This window comes from Macaca nemestrina, chromosome 9, assembly GCF_043159975.1.
Source record: "Macaca nemestrina isolate mMacNem1 chromosome 9, mMacNem.hap1, whole genome shotgun sequence".
NCBI classification, from domain to species: domain Eukaryota; kingdom Metazoa; phylum Chordata; class Mammalia; order Primates; family Cercopithecidae; genus Macaca; species Macaca nemestrina.
In genome coordinates this window covers 43,351,284-43,373,537 of record NC_092133.1, presented here as the reverse complement: position 1 = coordinate 43,373,537, position 22,254 = coordinate 43,351,284, and the positions used below count along the sequence as shown (strand labels likewise).

Genomic DNA, 22,254 nt, shown 5'->3' with positions numbered 1-22,254 from the left:
AGTTGATTTTTTATAAGGTAAGAGATTAGGATCCAGCTTCATTCTTTTACATGGGGCTTGCCAATTATCCCAGCACCGTTTGTTGAATAGGGTGTCCTTTCCCCACGTTATGTTTTTGTTTGTTTTGTTTGTTTGGTCAAAGATCAGTTGGCTGTAAGTATTTGGCTTTATTTCTGGGTTCTCTATTCTGTTCCATTGGTCTATGTGCCTATGGTGGGTGCAGGGTTAGGCATGTCTGAACTCAGACTCTCTTTGGGTCGGGCTTGCTGAGGCTGCTGTGCAGGATAGAGGTGTGGTTCTCAGAACAATGGAGTTATGTTCACAGGGGAATTATGACTGCATCTGCTGTCATACAGGTCTCCAGGGAAGTGGGGAAAAGCCAGCAGTTACAGGCCTCACCCCGCTCCCATGCAGCTCAAAAGGCTAGTCTCATTCCTACTGCCCCACCCAACAGCACTGAGTTTATCTCCAGGCAGTAGGCGTGCAGGACTGAGAATCTGGCCCAGGTTACCAGTCTCCTGGCTGAGAAAGCAAGCAGGGCTTTCAAGTTTCGTGCCTCCCTGTGTCTGCTGCAACTTCTGTGCTGTGCCTGCACTGGCTATCCACCCCTCCCCCAGGTTCTGTCCAGGAAACTTCACGTTCTGTCAACATTGTAACAAAATACGGCTAGAAGTTTTCTTCTCCCTGTGTTTTTTTCCCAGTTTCTCTGTCAGTCCTCCCCAAGGACCCCTGTGAGACAAAGTTGGAAATAACTTCCATGGGGACCAAGAGTGCCCGCAGGACTCTTCCCGCTGCTTCTTCTACCTCTGTATTTTGCTTGGCTCTTTAAGTTTCTCTCAACTCCAGGTAAGGTCACATTATACTCCTGTGATCTGGACTTTGAGGGTCCCCAGTGAGGGTGTGTATTCCAGGGCGGACGACTCCCGTTTCATGCTTTCACCCTTTTTATACTCACAGTGTTTTGGCTGTCTCCAGGGGTCTACAGCAGCAATCCGCTTCCTTTGAAGGGCCTGTGGATCCTCTCAGCTTTCCTGGTATGTTGCTGCAGTAGTTTTTGAAGCCAAAGTTCACAGCGTGAGTCTCCACACGCTGCTCTGTCTGTCCAAGTGGGAGCTGCAAGTTAACCCTGCCTCCTGTTTGCCATTTTTTCCTCTTTTTATTTTCTTAACAGTTCCTTTTGATGAGCAGGTGATTTGAATTTTAGTAGAAAAGCCTAAATTATATTTCTAATATTTAGTGCTTTTATGTTCTGTCAAAAATTATGGCTACCCAAAGTTCACAAAGATAGTCTCCTGTTTTCTTCTGGAATTTTTGTTGTTTCCACTCCTATGTTTAGGTTTGTAATATATTTCAAATTAATTTTTATATGGCATAAAATAGAGATTGTGAGGGGTTTTGCATATGGATGTCCAGTTGTTTCAGCACTATTTATTAAAAATACAAAGCTTTTGCTATTGAATTACCTTGAAACTTGTTAAAAATCAATTGATTGCGTATGTGTCTCTATTTATAGGCTTTCAAAAAACGTTGTTGCTGTTTCTCCTTACACAAATATCATGTTGTCTACTATGGCTTTTATTGTACTATTAGGTGGTAAGATTCGTCTAACTTTATTCTTTTTCAAAATTGTTTTTGCTAATCTAAGACCTTTGCATTTCCATATAAGTTTATGAATCATCTTGTCAATTTCTACAAAAAAGCATGTTGGGAGTTTGATTAAGATGGCTGAGAGAGACAGCAAATCTACAGGCTGAGTAACATGGCTCTGGACTCAGGGTGCCTGAATTCAAATGGCTACTCAGCCGCTTGCTATCTATGTGCCCTAGAACATCTGTAATCAAGATATTAATTACATGCCCCCTCTGTGATCAGAATAATTATAAAACATACCTCCTATGGTTGTTGAAAGGATTAAATAATTTGCATATAGAACTGCCTACTGGAAATCTCTAATTAGATACATTATAAACATTTCAAATTTGAAATATACAAAACCAAACTCCTGATTTCCCCTCTTTCCTAAACCGCTCCATCTACTGACTTCCTCATCTCAGTATACTAAAATTCCATTTTACCTGTCCTCAAGACAAAAGCCTTGTGGTTTCTTGTGCCAGACGCCTTGAAATCATCCCTAACACGTTGTTATTTCTCATATCAAATATCCAAAATGTCAGCAAATCTTGTAGTTTCTACCTTTAAAGATATGAACCTGGCCACGTTTTACAACCTCATTGCAACCACCCTGACACTCTCATCTGGATTCTTGCAATAATTTCCTAACTGATCTCTGAGCTTCCACCTATGTATCCAAACAATCTATTATCAGCACAGCATTCATTGCATTACTGTGAAGACTTAAGCCAGATCATGACATTTCTCTGTTCAAAACCCTCTTCAAACAGAAATACCTTCAAAATCTGTTCATCATCTCCCCCAAAACCGCATCATTATCTGACCCCTTCTTCTATGACCTTATTTCCTATGATACTATCCTAATACCCTTGCTGCTGCAGCCACACTGGTCTCCCCACTATTTCTTAACCATACAGCACAGTTCTTCCTTTGGATCTTTGCAGTTGCTTTTCCCTTTGCCTGGAAGTCTCTTCCCCCAGATGTTTGCTTGGCTTGCTTCCTTATCTCCTTCAGCCTTTGATTCCAATGTCAACTTCTCAATCAGGACTTCCCTAGCCACCATATTTAAAATTATTTGTATATATTGACATATGCAATATTTCCTAACTTTCGAATTCTAATTTCTTCAAGTACTTTCCATCACTTTATGTATTATATAACTTAGAAATATATTTATTGTATGTCCCTCTTCACCCTTATATTAATGGGTACTTGACTTGTGTATAAAGTCCATGAAAAAAAGGGATTTCTTATATTTTGTTCATTCCTATGTTCTAAGTATCAAAAGTGTGTCTGGCATGTAGCTGTTGAATAAATATTGAATAAATATGAATGAATACATAAATGAAATGAGATAATACACAAAAGGAATTTAGCACAGTTCCAAGAGCTCAGAAAATTCTTGATAAATGTCAGCCATTATAATTTTAACATTTACACCTGTGTTCAGTTTCCCAGCTTTCCATAGCATTAAAGCGTGTTCTAAGTCTCGGAAGAAGGAGGAGAACTCTTTTATTTCTTTATCATTGACAGTAACACTACTTGTGTTTAGTTGGGCAGAAATGCCAGAATGCTCTGGAATTCCTCAGGCTGAGAGTTAGCTGTACCTGTCCAGACTATTGCCTACCCAAGGACATAGTCAAAGATAAAAATTTGATTTACTATTCCCCTATCTTGAATAAAAGCTCACTTTCAAATCCCATCAGCACCTCCAAAATCCTTTCTAATCACTCATTTATCCAACTCCCCTTACCCTTACCTCTATGATACTCCCACACCCATGTCACGGTCTGGTGCTTTCTATGACGCCCTTTCATCAGGTAAATCTATTTCTTCAAGTCAAGGAATAAAGAACCCAAGATACACCTCCAAAACAGGCACTTGTGGAAGCAGTAGTTGAGCAACAGCCTTAAAATGTTTTTCAGCGGCAGAAAATCAACTAAGTAAATAGGTAGACTCTTCATTGAGCCAAAAATTTTTGGGGGGAAGGAGTTGAACCTAATAGATTCACATACCTTTTTGCTATTGATTTCCTTTTATTATTTATATACTTCCATGAAAATTGTAAACAAGACCAAATTAAACATTTTTTCCTAATATAAATCTCCCCAAATTGAAATCTAAGGACATAAATTATTTTCAGACAATTGTGTTACCTCCAGAACTCAGAACTACAGAAATTCAGACTTATTATTAATGAAATCAGAGTATAAAGTTCTTGCAGACCATATGAGAAGAACTTCACTCCTACAATGCAATTCTAAAGCTATAAAATATGTTCAGAGATCACCTGCACCACCTTCCCCACTTTACATAAGAGGAATCCAGTTCTCCAAGAAGTAAAAGGCCTTGACCAGGGTCACAGAGTGAGCTAGCAGCAGAACAAAGACTAGAAATGGGGGCTTTTAGCTTCATGCCTGCACTGCTCCCTCATGACCTAGCTCCCGTTCAAACCAGGTACTTTCCTTATTGTGAGTCCTGAATATTGAACACTGTAATTGCACAAGGATATCTGAGTTCATACAGGTTACAAAGACTTAAGCAATTTAATTCAATTTGATGAAAGAATTGCAATGACTTTCCACCCTATGCAAAGCCAGAGAGAGAACCCACAAACAAAAGAACATGACCTGGATTTGTTTGAAAGGCCTCCACAAATCTAAAGCAGCACATCACTTAGAACATTACTAGCTGCAACAAAGGAAGTGTCTTCTTTTGATTATGTTAAGAGAGCAAGATCTAATCCACATCATACCTGTGATGATAAAGCACTTATTCAGATAAAGAAAGAATAGTACTTCATGCCAGATTCATTTTATCAGGATAGAGTACAAACAATTCCACAGAACCTGACATATAGTTCTCGTTATGTTAACCTGATGGCTCTTGATATAGAAATATTTTAACTTATAAAATCATTATTACATACTACACTGCTTCATAATGGAGAGCTATCTGGTATCTAACAGCAATTTTAAGGGGCTTATATTTTAGGTAGCAAGATCATAATCCAGAATCCAGAGACAAACAATAATAATGTTGCATGCTCTCCCACAAGAGCTCTTGTATGCTGTCCTCTACCAGAGTTTTTGGAAGCAGGTCAAGAATGGCTTTCCCAGCAGAGGAAAAAGTGATTGCTAAGCTATAATTTAGGGCAACAACACAACTGAATTTCAGTAGCATATACCATCAAGAATGAGTTTTTTCTTCTATATAATTCTGTAAGCAAAGTATTCTGTCTATATTAATTCCCCATAATAATTATGATTACTTGAGCAGCTAAAAACAATTAAGAGGATTATTCTTATATGTGATTGAGTAACCAAACTTATGTATTAAAGGAAAAGGAAGAATAAATATAGTGTAGATTTTTTCAGGTGTGGGTCTAAATTACATCTGGGGATCCAAAAATGAATAAAACACAGTTCTCACTCCTAAGGAATTCAAGCCTAGTTGAGGGGCATTGGTGTGTAAATAACAAGTGCTATACTCTACTGGGGAAAGCTCAGGGTCTACAGTCATACAGATCTAGAATTGAATCCAGCTTTGTGGCTTATGATCTGAGAGACCTTAAGCAAGTTCCTTAGCCTCTACTAGGCTTTAGTTTTCTCATTTAAAAACCAGTGTACCCCTCTCTGATGTACTGTGAGGATTAAAGGGGATAATGCCGAGAAGGGGCTTAGTACTTCTCCGGGTATTAGTGTGTAAGATTACCTTATTATTATACAAGCTGCAAATACATAGGTACTATTAGAAATATAAGTAATGTGTCATGAAAGCAATTTATTCAGTCTAATAATTAGACTTCTGCTCTGAACTACACATGCCCTTTATAAAGCCAGCACAAATCAAGTGTGTTTTATGAGTTATGTTTTAGACATTTTGGAGCAATAATCATAAGGTTATTACTATTTCAGATCAAAGTGCAATGGCTATGCAAGGGGTAACCATTTCTCTAAAATTGCCATCTCCATGACTGATTCAGGAAAAAAATACAAATCTATTATCTGCTTTGCTAAAATAAAATTGTCTAATGAAAGTAAATCACCAGGAAACCCAATTTACTCTACAGTGAAATTTGGCTTAAACTTAATCTTACTTATGCCTAGGCAAACAGTTTTCTGGCAAAACTACATGGTTTCTTCAAGAAACAGACTCACCTAGAAGTCGTCATGGACCCCAAAGACAGAGTTATTTTATACCTGTGTCATCTTGAACTATCATGCAATGACTTTTTAAAAATAAACTTTTAGAGCAGTTTTAGATTTACAGAAAAATTGCAAAGAAAGAGAATTCCTGAATACCCACCACCCAGTTTTCCCTAATGTTAACATCTTACATTAGGATGGTGTTAATTGCCACCCTATAGAAACAGGATGAATCCCTGCCCAAAATTTGATTTGGATGTCAAGACCAATGATGTCACACATGCATGCACACACACACACATCGCCCCCCAAGAGGTTATGAAAATATTTTCTATAATGAGGTGTTTTTTCAAAGAGCAAGGGAGCCTTCCCAAAATAGTTTCAAATGGCTTAAATAGCCAGAAAAGGAGACAGGCTTGAGATTTTTTAAACTGATACATAATAATTGCATATGTATATGGGATACATCTGACATTTCAATACATGTCTACAGTGTGTAATAATCAAATAAGAGCAATTGGCATAACCATCACCTCAAATATTTATCATGTCTTTGTGCTCAGAACATTCAAAATCCTCTCTTCTAGCTATATTAAAATATACAATAAATTATGGTTAACTATAGTCACCCTCCTATGCTACAGAACATTATAACTTATCTAACTATAATTTTGTACCCATTAACCAACTTCTTCCCATCCTTTCCTCCTACCCTTCCCAGCCTCTGGTGACCACTATTCTACTCTCTACTTCTCTGGGATCTACTTTTTTAGCTCTAACATATGAGTGACAACATGGGATACTTATCTTCTGTGCTGGCCTATTTCAATTAACATAATGTCCTCCAGGCTCATTGCAAATGACAGAATTTCATTCTTTTTATAGCCAAATAATATTTCATTATGTATATGTACTAGATTTTAAAAATTCATTTACCTATCGATGGATAGTTACATTGTTTCCATATCTTGGCTATTGTGAGTAGTGCTGCAGTAGCCACAAATAAAGATCCTGCACAAAGCCTTAGTGTTCTGAAAATATCCAGAAATGAAGCAAATTGACTATATTCAAATTACACCACAGTTAAGGGCACATCACCAGATAAGAAAGAAAAAGCACAAGAACTTTGGCAATTCAAAAACCCAGAGTGTCTCCTTACTCCTTATGACCACAGTGGCTCCCCAACAATGGTTTCTAGCCAAACAAAAATGGCTAAAAAGACAGACAAGAATTCAAAATCTCAATGGTAATGAAGTTCATCAAGATTCAGGAGAAAGTTGAAACCCGATTTAAGGAATCTAGGGAACCCAAGAAAATGATTCAAGAGCTGAAATAAGGTAATTGAAAATATTAACAGCAGAATAGACAAAGCTGAGGAAAGAGTTTCAGAGCTCAAAGACCAGTTACTCAAATCAACTCAGACAAAAATGAAGAAAAAAGAGTAGAAAAGAATGAAGAAAACCTTTAAGAAATAAGGGATTATGTAAAGAGACCAAACCTGCCATTCATTTGTGTCCCTGAAAGAGACAGAGAGAGAGCAAGCAACATGAAAAGCATATTTGAGGATAATGTTTACGAACATTTTCTCAACATCACTAGAAAAATCAAAATTCAAATTTAGGAAATTCAGAGAACTTCTGCAAGGTATTATACAAGATGACCATCCCCAAGACAAACAGTTATCAGATTCTCCAGGGTCCAGGTCCCATAGAAGTAGAGAGTAGAAAGAAATATATTAAAGGCAGCTAGAGAAAAGGGGCAGGTCATCTACAAAGAGAACTTCATTGGGCTAACAGTGGACCTTTCAGCAGAAACCCTACAAACTAGAAGAGAATGATATGCAGGATTCAGGATCTTTAAAAAAAGAAATTATAACCAAGAATTTTATATCCAGCCAAACTAAGTTTCATAAGTAAAAGGAGAAATAATTTTTTTTCAGACAAGCAAATGCTAAGGAAATTTGTTATCTCCAAATATCCCTTACAAGAGGTCCTAAAGCAGTGCTAAACATGGAAACAAAAAACATTACCAGCCACTACAAAACATACAGAAGTACAGAGATCATTGACACTGCAAAGCAACTACACAATCAAGTCTACATAACAATTAGCTAACAACATAATGACAGGATCAAATCTGCACATGTACATATTAACCTTGAACATAAATGGGCTAAACATCCCACTTAAAAGACACATAGAGGCAGGCTGGAAAAAGAAGCAAGACTTAACTGTACAATGTCTTCAAGAGACCAATCTCACATGCAATAACACCCATAGACTCAAAGTAAAGGGATGGAGAAAGCTCTATCAAACAAATAGAAAAGAAAAAAGAAAGCAGGGGTCGCTATTCTAATTTCGGACAAAACTGACTTTAAACCAATGGTCATCAAAAAGGACAAAGAATGGCATTACATAATGATAAAGGGTTCAACTCAACAAGAAGACTTTATGATCCTAAATATATTTGCACAGAACACTGGAGCACCAAAATCTATAAAACAAGTTCTTAGAGACAAATGAAGAAAGTTTACAAACCACGAAATAATAGGAGACTTCAATGCCCTACTGACAGTACTAGACAGACTGTCGAGGCAGAAAACTATAAAATATTTTTGGGACCTAAACTTGAGACCTGACCAAATGGACCTAACAGCCATATACAGAACACTCCCCTAGACAACTTAGTATACATTCTTTTCATTTGCACTTGGCACATACTGTAAAATCAAGCACATGCTCAGTCGTAAAGCAATTCTCAATAATTTTTTTAAAAATACTAGAATCATAGCAACCGCACTCTCAGAATGCAACACAATAAAAATATAATTGAATACCAAGAAGATCCCTCAAAACTATACAATTAAATGCAAATTAAATAATCTGCTCCTGAATGACTTTTGGGTAAACAATAAGACAGGAATCAAGAAATTCTTTGAAACTAAAGAAAACAGAGATAGAATATATCAGAATCTCTGGGACACAGCTAAAGCAGTGTTATAGGAAAGCTTATACCACTAAACTCCCACATAAAAATGTTAGAAAGATCTCAAATTCACAACATAACATCATACCTAGAGGAACTAGGAAAACAAGAGCAACCCAATTCTGAAACTAGCAGAAGAAAATAAAAACAAAATTAGAGCTGAAATAAACAAAATTGATGTGCAAAACCATAGAGAAGATCAATAAAATAAAAAAATGGTTCTTCAAAACCATAAATAACATTGATAGGCCACTAGCTAGATTAATCAAGAACAAAAAGAACATTTAGATAAACATGATCAAAAATTACAAAGGGGACATCACCACCAACACCATAGAAATACAAAAAGCCATTGGAGACTATTACAAACACATCAATGCATATAGGCTAGAAGATCGACAAAAAAATGGATAAAATCCTGGAAACATACCACCTCCCAAGATTGAATCAGGAAGATATTTAAACCCTGAACAGATCAGTAATGAATTATGAAATTTAATCAGTTATAAGAAGCCTATCTACCAGAAAAAGCCCTGGATCAAACAGATTCACAGTCAGATTCTGCCAGACATACGAAGAAGAGCTGGTACCAATCCTTCTAAAACTATTCAAAAAAACTAAGGAAGAGGGACTCCTCCCTAACTCATTCTGTGAGGCCAGCATCATTCTGATACCAAAACCTGGCAGAGAGACAACAATAACAAAAAAAGAAACTTCATGCCAACATCTCTAATAAACATACATGCAAAAATCCTCAAAAAAAAAAAAATCCTAGCAAACCAAATCAAGCAGCATATTGAAAAGCTAGTCCACCATGATGAAGTAGGCTTCATTCCTGAGATGCAAGGTGGTTCAACATATACCAATCAACAAATGTGATTTGCCACATAAATACAGCTAAAAACAAAACTACATGATCATCTCAATAGATGCAGAAAAGACTGGCAATAAAATTCAATATTTTTTATGCTAAAAACTCTCAACAAACTAGGCATTGAAGGAACATATCTCCTCACAATAATAACAGCCATTTATGATACAAGTAACATCATACTAAATGAGCAAAACCTGGAAGCATTCCCCTTGAGAACTGAAAAAAGACAAAGCTGACCACTGTCGCCTCTCCTAGATCTAATTCCAACATAGCTCTAGAAATCTTACCCAGAGCAATCAGGCAAGAGAAAGAAAGGGCTTCTAAATAGGAAGAGAGAAAGTCAGACTATCTCTATTTCCAGAAGATATGGTTCTATACCTAGAAAACCCCATAGTCTCTGCCCAAAGGCTCCAAGATCTGATAAACAACTTCAGCAAACTTTGAGGATACAAAATCAGCGTATGATTGTTTTCTTGAATTCTTTTTCAGACTTGTTTGCTATTGAGGTATAGAAACATTACTAATTGTTAAAAAAAAAAATTAAAAAAAAAAAGAAACATTACTAATTGTTGTATGTTGATTTTGTATCCTGTAACTTTATTTAATTCATTTATTAGTTCTAACAGTGTGTGTGGGCGGGGGACGGGGGTGAAGTCTTTATGTTTTTTCTAAATATAAGAGCATGTCATCTGCAAATAGTGACAATTTGATTTTCTTCTTTCCAATTTAGATATCCTTTGTTTCTTTCTCTTGCCTAATAGCTCTGGCTAGGACTTCTAGTACTATGTTGAATAAAAGTAGTAAAAGTTTTGTTTTCTCCTCTCTTGTTTTTCTCCAGCTCTTAGAGAAGAGGCTTTCAACTTTCTCCAGGTAGGCTGATGTTAGTTGTAGGTATTTCGTATTTGGCCTTCTTGTTTTGAGGTATGTTTCTTTTATATCTAATTCACTGAGAGTTTTCATCATGAAGAGAGGTTGGATTTTATCAAATGCCTTTTCTGCATTATTGATTATTTGGGTTTTGTCCTTCATTCTGTTGATGTGATTTGTCACATTTATTGATTTACATTAAATCATCCATACATCCCTGGGACAAATTGTATTTGATCATTGTATATAATATTTTTAATGTGCTGTTGGATTCTGTTTGCTAGTGTTTTGTCGAGGATTTTTGTGTCTTCATTCATCAGGGATAGTGACCTGCAGTTTTCTTTTTTTGTTATGACTTATCTGGTTTTGTTATCAGGGTAATGATGGCCTTGTAGAATTAATGTGGAAGAATTCTCTCCTTCAATTTCCTTGAATAGTTTAAGAAAAATTAGTCTAGCTAATTTGTTAGTCTAGCTAAAGATTTGTCGATTTTATTTATTTTTTCAAAACACAAACTCTTGGTTTTATTGATGTTTTGTATTTTTGTCTCAATTTTATTTATTTCTGCTCTGATCTTTATTATTTCTTTCCTTCCACTAATTTGGGGTTAGTTTTATGTTTTTCTAGTTCATTGAGGTGCATCATTAGGTTGCTTATTTGAAATATCACTACTTTTTTATGTAGGTATTTTTGTTACATAATTCCCTGCTTTTGCTGTATACCATAGGATTTGGTATGTTTTGTATTCACTTATATTTGTTTTAAAATTTTTTAAAATTTTCATCTTAATTTCTTCATTGAGCCATTGATCATTTAGTAGCATGTTGTTTGCTTTCCATGTATTCACAGAGTTCACAAAGTTCTTCTAATTGTTGATTTCTAATTTTAGCTCATTGTGGTCAGAAATTTGATATTATTTTAATTTTTAAAACTTTGCTATGACTTACTTTGTGCCATAACATACGGTTACCTTTGAGGATGTTGCATGTGCCAATGGGAAGAATGTGTATTCTGTGGCTGTTAGATCAAATGTTTTGCAAATATCAGAGGACCATTTGGCTTAGAATATAGTCTAACTCTGATGTTTCTTTGTTGATTATATATCTAAAGTATTTTCCCATTTTTGAAAGTGGAATGAAGAAGTCCCCTACTATAATTGGATTACAGTCTACCTTTCCCTTTATATCTAATAATACATGCTTTATATACTTGTTGTTCCAGTATTGGTGCATATATGTTTACAATTATTATATCCTCTTGCTGAATTGACAATTTTATCATTACATAATGACATCGCTTTATAAAGCTTTTGACTTAAAGTCTATTTTATCTGATACAAATATAGCTATTCTACCTAGTTCTTGGTTTTCAATTGCATGAAATATTTTTTTCCCTCCCCTTCATAATTTGTCTGTGTTTGTCCTTATAGGTGAAGTGAGTCTGCTACAGGTAGCATATAATTAGGTCTTGTTTTTTAATCTATTCTACCACTTTATATCTTGTATTTGGAGAACTTAATTTATTTATACTCAAGGCTGTTTTTAATAGGTATAGACTTACTTCTGCAATTTTGTTAATTGTTTGTCCTAGTTGTTTTCTGTAATCCTTTGTTCACTTCTTCCTCTTTTGCATTCTTTGTGATTTGATAGTTTTCTGTACAGGTAGGTTTTGGTCCTTTTCATTTACTTTTGTGTGTCTACTGTTAGTTTTTGCTTTGTGTTCACCGTGAGGCTTACATAAAAAATCTTATAACAAGTTAATTTAAACTGGTAAGAGCTTAATTTTGATTGCATATACAAACTCCTCTTTTATTCCATCTCCTCCCATATTTTATGTTTTAGATGTCACACTTTACATCTTTTCATACTATTAGTAAATTATTGTCACTTTAGTTGTTTTAAATAGTTTTACCTATTGATCTTTATACTAGAAATATACTAATAATTGATTTTCTCACCACCATTACAGTATCAGAGTGCTTTGAATTTGATAATGTACTTTCTTAATTTTACCATGCATTTTGTATTTTATATGATTTCTATGTTATCAATTTTCATCCTCTTCCTTCAGCTTGAAAAACTTCAGCATTTTTTGTAATCCAGGTCTAGTGGTAATAGATTCTCTCAGCTTTTATTTGATACTTTTTCTTAACCCTTAATTTTTGAAAGGCAGGATTTCTTGGTATAGTATTCTTGGTTGACAATCTTTTTATTTCGGAATTTTGAATTTATCATCCCACTCCCTTTGACTTGCAAGGTTTTTTGTGGTAAATTGGTTGATAGCTTATGGCAGTTACTCTATATGGAACAATTCACTTTGCCCTTGCTGCTTTCAATGCTGTCTCTTTGTTTTTAACTTTTGAAAATTTGACTATGATCTGTTATGGTGTTAGTCTCTTTGAATTCATCTTCTTGATATCTTATGGGCTTGATGGATCTGGCTTTCTAATTCCTTTCCCAGAATTCATTTCCCAGATGTGAGAAGTTTTCTGCAATTATTTCTTTGAATGTGTTTTCTGTTCTTTGCTCATTCTTCTTTTATTTCCATGCCAATAATGTATAAGCTGTTCCACTTGATGATATTCCATAGGTCTCTTAAGCTATCTTCACTCTTTTTAATTTCTTTTGTTCCTCATATTGGTTTATTTTCAGTGATCCTTTCTTCTGCTTCATAAAGTCTGATGTTAAACCCTTCTATTAAAATTTTTAGTTCGGTTATAGCATCCTTCAAATAGATTATTTTCATTTGGTATTTCCTTTATGCTTTCTATCTCTTTTTCGAAGTTATCGACATCTTGCCTTGTTGTCTTGACCACTGTGAACATCTTTATACCATTATTTTGAATTCCCTGTCAGGTAAACTGCATACTCTACTCTATTTGAGTTGATTTCTGGAGACTTATCTTGCTCTTTTCTTTGGAATATATTCTCTTGTTTCTTCATGTTCCTTGATTCTCTGTGTTGGTTTCTGTGCTTTAAATAATACACCTATATCTCTCCAAGACTGGACTTGTATAAGAGAAAAATTTTTTTAAATCCCTTTTTTTCCCTCTGGTGGACAATGACATGTGTACACTGGTCCCTTGGCACCCAGAGCTAAGAGATTTCAAATACTATTCCTTAGGTGAATGTTGTAGGATTTGAGACCCTTGATGTGAGTGCAGACTCTTCCCAAACTAGAGGAGGATTAATAATTGACTGTCTCTTTAACTCCTCCATGGATGCAAGTTAGTTAGAATCCAGGCCGCCAGCCAGCTACTGGAAAGGTGTTTTGTAAATCCCTCTCAAGTGGACTTGGGGGGAAACAGAGAGCTGTGGGCTTTTTAAAGCTCCTTCTCTTTAGTGTTCCCAAGAGGATAAAGTCCTTAGCAGTGCTTATGCACATGTATAAACTTCCACTTTTTTTCCTACTGTCTAGAGAGGCATGGACATGTCTAATCCCCTGCATTTCTAAAGTTTGTGAATCAATCACCATACCTTGGGGAAATTTAAGGTGTGGGTCCTTTACGTGAGGTCCAGGTCTTCCTCTCTACACAAAGAACCTGGGTGTTGAGATTTCTTTCCCAGCATCAGGGAAAGTCAGAAGTTTCCTATTCCACCATGTTGGTGACATTACCCACCCATTCTTAGAATTTTTATTATGGTTAAAGTGTTGGGCCAAGGTGAGCATTCCTGCCTAGGGATGGGAGCTTATGTGATTTGAATCTACCAGTAGTACTAAAGAGAGGAACACCCAAGCTTTATTATTAACTTGCCCAGATTGGGGGCAGAAGGGGAAGATGGGTAAGTAATGCTTAAAAGTCATCATCAGTCAAACCATCAACATATGGAGTCAGCTTTTTCATTATACATTGTCCTTTTTTAACTATTAGTGAATCAATAGTCATATATTTTATTAGCTAAAGTCAGCATTTTATTCATATTTCCTTAATATTTAGCTAATGTCCTTTTTCTGTTTGCATTATGTTTGTTTATTTTTTTAAAATCTAGGACTCATTTATTTTCTTCACGTAAATAGCACAATAGTTGCCACAGGACAAGAAGGAATCAAATGACAAATTTATTTTGATTAATTATCAAGAAAGTAGAGAATATGATATTCCTTTCACTTTCTGATGCAAGACCCAACTCGTGAGCCTGAGCATGTCATTGCCCTGGGACCTCTGCTGCATACTGTTTGGTGCCAATTATATATTTGCTTCTCTCTCTCACTGACACACCTTCCTGTCACCTTGCTCTCCTATCAACATGTCATTTTGTAGAAGGGGCAGCAGAAGATAGGAAGAACATAGATCTCAACCTGAGGTAAGCTCTAGGGTGTCTAAATATTAACAGTTATTGTCTATTGTATATCAACAATTGTATTGGACCACCATCAAGATTTTGCCATACCAATATTTCTTCTCTGTTATGATTTACTTAATATTTTTCTCAAAATTCATTCACTTTTTTAATAGTTACATTTCTGAAAACATTTTCAAATTAAAACATAACTAATGAAAGGAAAATTACTTTGCATTCCACCTAAAATCAACCCAAATGCTCCTAGTGGTATAGGTCTCACAGCATGGGAAATACTGCTCTATACTATTCATTTATCAATGAATAGGAATACTACATGATGTTTCTCTTACCCATTGAGCAGTTAAATTGTTTTTTATTAAACTTTAAGCTCTGGGGTACATGTGCAGAATGTGCAGGTTTGTTACATAGGTATACACGTGCCATGGTGGTTTGCTGCACCCATCAACCCGTCACCTACATTAAGTATTTCTCCTAATGCTATCCCTCACCTAACTCCCCATCTCCCAGTAGGCCCCAGTATGTGATGTTCCCCTCCCTGTGTCCATGTGTTCTCATTGTTCAACTCCCACTTAGGAATGAGAACATGTGGTGTTTGGTTTTCTGTTTTTGTGATAGTTTGCTGAGAATGATGGTTTCCAGCTTCATCCATGTCCCTGCAAAGGACATGAACTCATCCTTTTTTATGGCTGCATAGTATTCCATGGTGTATATGTGCCACAGTTTCTTTATCCAGACTATCATTGATGGACATTTGGGTTGGTTCCAAGTCTTTGCTATCGTGAATAGTGCCACAATAAACATACGTGTGCATGTGTCTTTATAGCAGCGTGATTTATAATCCTTTGGGTATATACCCAGTAATTGGATTGCTGGGTCAAATGGTATTTCTGGATCTGGATCATTGAGGAATTGCCACACTGTCTTCCACAATGGTTGAACTAATTCACACTCCCACCAACAGTGTAATAGTGTTCCTATTTCTCCACATCCTCTCTAGCATCTGCTGTTTCCCGACTTTTGAATGATCACCATCTAACTGGAGTGAGATGGTGTCTCATTGTGGTTTTGATTTGCATTTCTCTGATGGCCAGTGATGATGAGCATTTTTTCATGTGTCTGTTGGCTGTATGAATGTCCTCTTTTGAGAAATGTCTGTTCATATCCTGTGCCCACTTTTTGATGGGGTTGTTTGTTTTTTTCTTGTAAATTTGTTTGAGTTCTTTGTAGGTTCTGGATATTAGCCCTTTGTCAGATGAGTAGATTGCAAAAATTTTCTCCCATTCTGTAGGTTGCCTGTTCACTCTGATGGTAGTTTCTTTTGCTGTGCAGAAGCTCTTTAGTTTAATTAGATCCCAATTGTCGATTTTGGCTTTTGTTGCCATTGCTTTTGGTGTTTTAGATATGAAGTCCTTGCCCATGCCTATGTCCTGAATGGTATTACCCAGGTTTTCTTCTAGGATTTTTTTTTTTTTTTTTTTTTTTTTTTGAGACGGAGTCTCGCTCTGTCGCCCAGCCCAGGCTGGAGTGCAGTGGCGCGATCTCGGCTCACTGCAAGCTCCGCCTCCCGGGTTCACGCCATTCTCCTGCCTCAGCCTCCCGAGTAGCTGGGACTACAGGCGCCCACAACCGCGCCCGGCTAATTTTTTGTATTTTTAGTAGAGACGGGGTTTCACCGTGGTCTCGATCTCCTGACCTTGTGATCCGCCCGCCTCGGCCTCCCAAAGTGCTGGGATTACAGGCGTGAGCCACCGCGCCCGGCCTCTTCTAGGATTTTTATGGTCCCAGGTCTTAGCTTTAAGTCTTTGATCCATCTTGATTTGATTTTCGTATAAGGTGTAAGGAAGGGGTCCAGTTTCAGTTTTCTGCATATGGCTACCCAGTTTTCCCAACACCATTTATTAAATAGGGAATCTTTTCCTCATTGCTTGTTTTTGTCAGGTTTATCAAAGATCAGATCGTTGTCATGGCATGACAAGGATGACCTTTCCAGCCTACAATACCTGCTTGACCACTAAGACCAAATAGCTCAAATTAAAGGTAACAAATTCCGCAGGGACAATTGTTCAACACAGGAAAAAGAAACCACTTTAAGAATTTTAAACTAGAAGAGATTTTACATAAGATGTTTTAAACAAAACCATTGGATGACCTGGAATAACAATGTCGGAAACTCAGCTGAGCTGGATAGAGAACTCAGCTACCCATTGTTGGAGAAGTTGATTAAAGCAGCAGTAAAGATCGAAGTAACAATCAAGCCTTCAGTCACTTACTGCAATAGTATAAGCAAGAGGCCAAAACCAAAGAAACTGCCAACTCACCCAGGCCTTCTAAATTCCCCAGAAAGGTGCACTGGTGGAGGGTCAGTGAATGAGGACAGACATGGGGGTCAGCTCACTATTGAGGAAGCCCCAAACAAAAATCTCCAGTAGAATTATGAACCCTGGAGCAGGAGGTTGGAGTGGGAGGGGGAGAGCTAGGAGTAGAAGAGTATGGAGTCAGAGGAGGGAACGGTTTCTTAAGCTTTCCTCCCACTCCACTCATAAGAAAGCTTAAGCAGAAGCACCCGAAGAAAGCTCCAGCAGGAAGCCCTCAGATAAAGAAACTTCTGAATGAGGACACCTAGGTTAGGAATGCAAATAAGTTTAAGAACATGAGCCATTAGGAGGATCTGAGTTCCTGAATGCAATTCTCTTTAAAGATTGGATTGCACTTGGGTATGCCCCAAGTCTGGGGAGGGCAACTTTCCTCGGAGGGGTTTGCCCGGTAAAGCCTTTGTCATTGCCTGTGGTTGAGCCTGAAATATCAAACATAGATTTTTGGCCAGGACTCTTTAGCAGGATCTAGTCAGGGCCTTCACGAAGTACATTCAGAATGACAATTGACCCACCAGAAAGCCACCATGCCACTACTTGATATTTTAAATGAAAGGATATATCTGATATCCATATCTGATACCCAGTAGAATTGGAATGCTGCTATCACCACTGTCGCTATTGTCACTACCACACCTGCCTCTAGACACCTAGCAACCTAGAGGATGGACCTTGGAGAATGTTGCAGGCAAACCTCATTTCTCTACTGTACTTTCCACCAACAGTCAATTAAAGGAAGATGAAGATCGAGTGTGTGTGGATGATACAGCAAATAAACCTTCTAGTTCTTAAAGGTTATAGTTTTCAGTGTTTAGTGAACAACGTGTCCATCTTTAAAGGATAGAAAAATGCAGGAGGCATCTTGTATCCATGAAGATACTAAACCACTGATTTCCTCAGGAAACTGGTCACTCAAACATCCATAATCTTAGTAGACTGCCCTTATAGTCATATTGCACAATGTGTGATCTGCCATCTACTGATGGCTCATTTTTCCCTCTCCTCTCTCGTCCAAGATTGGTGATAGTTTCAAATTTTTCTCCCACTATTATGTAGAATAATTTCCAAACTTGACACTCAATTGAATCACAGTATCCAGGAAAACAGGTAAAATAAGTAGGACTTCATATACCAGAAGTCATAGTCCTTTTAATACAATCAGGGCCATAAATGGCACTTAGTTCTATAACATAAAGTGCTATTATAATTATATACATGATTTTTTAAATAATTAAGTAATGTGGGACCAGTTTCTGTTGCAATAATTATAAGAAGCAAAGACCTCCAACTGAATGAATCCCTCTGAAATCTTTTAACAAACTCTGAGGAGTACTATTTGTCAAGCAAAGAAACACGGAATTAAGGTAAATGCCAGCTTAGCATGAAAAGAACAGCAACAGTCCCTACCTTCATTATCAAAGCCTCTCCCTGGCTAAGATAATCACTTAACCTTTTATGCCTTTGCTAAAACCTCATTAGTAAAAAGGAGACCTGCCTACTAAGCATAAGGGTAAGGCTTTAATGGACTTTAGAAATCATTTACATTTATGACTCAAAGCATTGAAGTGCAAATTCTTTTTATTTGAATATTTGAGGGCATTAAATGAGCATTTTTAATGGACTTCAATTGTCAAGATAAACAAAAGCTCTCAAGGGGAATGTGAATTTTAACAAACATTAAAATCAAAGAAGTAAGAAGATGAAAAAACGGAGAAAAAGTATTATAATAACATCAATTTTTGCTAATCTAATTTTGTAACAAAAAACTTTTTTTTTTTTTTTTTTTTTTTGAGATGGAGTCTCACGCTGTCGCCCAGGCTGGAGTGCAGTGGCGCGATCTGGGCTCCCTGCAAGCTCCGCCTCCCGGGTTCACGCCACTCTCCTGCCTCAGCCTCCTGAGTAGCTGGGACTGCAGGCGCCCGCCACTACACCCGGCTAATTTTTGTGTATTTTTAGTAGAGTCAGGGTTTTACCGTGTTAGCGAGGATGGTCTCAATCTCCTGACCTCATGATCTTCCCATTTCAGCCTCCCAAAGTGCTGGGATTACAGGCATGAGCCACCGCGCCCGGCCACAAAAACTTTTAAGTCTATTTTTGGCCAGGCATAGTGACTCACCCCTGTAATCCAGCACTTTGGGAGGCTGAGGCAGGCAGATCACTTGAGGCCAGGAGTTCGAGACCAGCCTGGCCAACATGGTGAAACCCTGTCTCTACTAAAAATACAAAACTTAGCCAGGCATGGTGGTGGGAGCCAGTAATCGCAGCTACTCGGGAGGCTGAGGCAGGAGAATCTTTTGAACCCGGGAGGTGCAGGTTGCAGTAAGCACCACTACACTCCAGCCTGGGTGACACAGCAATACACCATCTCAAATTAAGTATATTTATTTAGTTTTAAAACTGACTTTGAAAATCTCTTTACCTGGAGAAGTTATTTCCTGAAACTATTTTCTACTGCCTTTTAGAAACACTGCCTTCCTGGTTTTGTTTCTTCTTTGTATGTTGGCTTTGTTTGGTTGGGTTATGTTTGTTTGGAAAAAAAAAAAAAAAAAACAACCTGAAGTGAGTCTTGAAGTATTTTTAAGTGAGCACATTTTAATTTGAAATAACATTGGATTCCTCTTGGTGAAAAGAGAGACTAGATACTGAATAATTAGTGGTATCTGATAAGATGTTTACACGGAGAAGCATAGACTCACCATGTACAAATCAACTATGATGGTGTTTGCCCACCCCACCTCTTCACCTACCTAAGGCCTATTCATCTGACATTTATCATCCAAATTTCACTTCCTCTAGGAAGCTTCCTGGATGCCTCCAAACAAGGTCAAAAGCACTATCTACATGCTTCTTAGCAATCTGTAGCTCTAACATCAACATTTTATTCTGATTTTGCATTTACCTTCTTTCCTGCATTAGAATATGTGCCAGACTAAGTCTTGCTAAACATCATTAAAAAGCACTAGTATACTGCTGGTACAGAATAAGACAACCAACAAATATTGAATGAATGAATGAATGAGTGAACCCAGAGTTAAGCCTCTGCTCACTTGGTGGTTGGATTGGTTTCAGATGGAAAGTCCATAGACTGACATCAATTTGACTGATATCAGTAAGAAGGGAAGTGTAAGATACAAGGCATCAGTTTCCCGAGGGTCTTAAATGAATGCTATGTAGTCTGGACTTATTTCAGTTGTTAGCTCTAGATATGAGGGACAGGCAGAAGATCACTCTGAAGCAGGATGGAGCACATTTTAGTGGGCATTTATTGGTTACCTTCTCAGTATATTATCTAGTCTCTGTTATCCCAGAAATACCCCCAATTGCCAAACCACTTAGCAGAAGAAACTTAATATTTACACTCTGCTCCTATTTAATCTACCTTTTTGCTACTACCAGCTTTCCCTGGCCATGGTGACTGATTCAAGGACAGACTCATAATCTAAGGCAAAGCAATAAGTCATCAGGAGGCTTACCTGCGTATCTCTCAACCATTGGAAAAAGTGAACATTCTTCGTATCTGGATGTGAACAAGAAAGTATACAACCCCAGGAGCTGCTAGAACCCATCTTGAGTTTAAAGAGTTTGCCTTATAATAAAACCAATATCAACAAAGTAGGGTCTAATATGGGAAGGTACAAGTTTTTAGTGATATTGTTTGAGTCTTGGATAAAGATTCACTTAAAGCTAGAATCTGCCCTCCACATTCCTTTATAAACCTTAATGACACATGAAACTGAGCGTGTTACCTCTCAAAAGTATTCCTACAACAGTAGTCACAAACCTGTCATAACAGTCATACTACATTGAAATAATTTGTTTATATGTGCATTCCCCTATACTGTGAGCCCTCAGGGCATCAGACATGTCTTGTCACCTAGGATGGTGTCTGGCACATATTTAGTGCTCTATAAATCTTTGTAGAATTAACAAATGAATGGATGGATAACAGTTGCAATAGAGGTAGATTATATTTCCAATTTTTTTTTATTCCAGACAAATCATATTCCCGTATTTTTTCTCTATATTGCAAAGGTAATTAGATGTCCACGCTTTTTACTTTCATTTTTCTGAAGCTTTTATAAGGAAACTACGTACAAGATATCAATTTTTCTGAGAATGACTCCCACATTGGCTATTCTAGCTAATTCCCACAGGAATTCCTAAAACCAAGCAAATGATTTCAAATTTGTTGAGATCGCATAATTTACTATAGAGTAAGGAGATCTTGTCACCTTTCTTCTAAAGGAAGTGTCTGCTACAGGCATTCCCTATGGGAATGTATAATTGGAAAATTAAAAAGCATATTTAAAGGCAATGTTGTGCTATAAAAAGTGTTGGCACTGCTCCAAGGTGGACTGTGTATGCTATTAGATATTTTTGAGAATTTACTCTGCCTGTGCTAAGAATTTTCAATAATTCCCTTCTTGGGTAAAATTAGGGCATCAGCAGAGAAGTAAACTTCCTAACACAAGCAGCAAGTTTCCATTTGGCACCATAATGTGTTCCTAAAAACTACTTTAGGAAGCAAAATGATTAAAAATAGAACTTTTTTGCTTTCATACAATTTTCATTAAGTTTAAAACCGAAGTTATTTATTCACACAAGCAAGTAATATTTATATACTGGTTAGGTGAGATATTGATTGTGGCTTTCCTCTGCAGCCAAGAGAGAATAAAACAACTGGACAATGTAAGATGACTATGTCTCTCAGAAAGTAATACAGTAGAAAGCTTAGTTCAAAGTAAGAAACACATGGTATATATAACACCACTGTTCATTCCAGAGCCTGTGGAAGGTAGAGCTGTTTGCTCATGTCATTCTTTCATTATTTATCTGTATTAAACCTTAGAATCTTTCTTAATACCAAACTTGCAGTGTCACTAGCATTCATTTGAAATTGCTACTAGCATTGACAGGTTTAATACCCTAGACTTAAGGTGATTGGCTTACATGCCTACAACCAGGGAAATATTTTCACCTGGTGGCAACATCTTGATTTGCAGTCATAGCCCCAGGAGAAAGACTCCAACATTTTAAGTCTAATTCAGCAAAGCCAGGTCTACAAATAGTGG

General features: G+C 37.0%; 1 long non-coding RNA gene across 2 annotated transcripts; it reads left to right on the top strand.

Annotated features, from left to right (window-relative positions):
- The first annotated feature begins 707 nt into the window (after positions 1-707).
- LOC105480488 (uncharacterized) lies at positions 708-20,835 on the top strand. 2 transcript variants are annotated; one of them, XR_986478.2, is made up of 6 exons: positions 708-846; positions 958-1,034; positions 10,478-10,509; positions 14,496-14,810; positions 16,749-16,847; positions 20,579-20,835. It is a non-coding gene; the product is annotated as an uncharacterized lncRNA (long non-coding RNA). The 2 variants fall into 2 exon arrangements; XR_986480.2 differs by lacking the exon at positions 10,478-10,509 and having other exon boundaries at positions 20,579-20,834.
- Positions 20,836-22,254: the final 1,419 nt, after the last annotated feature.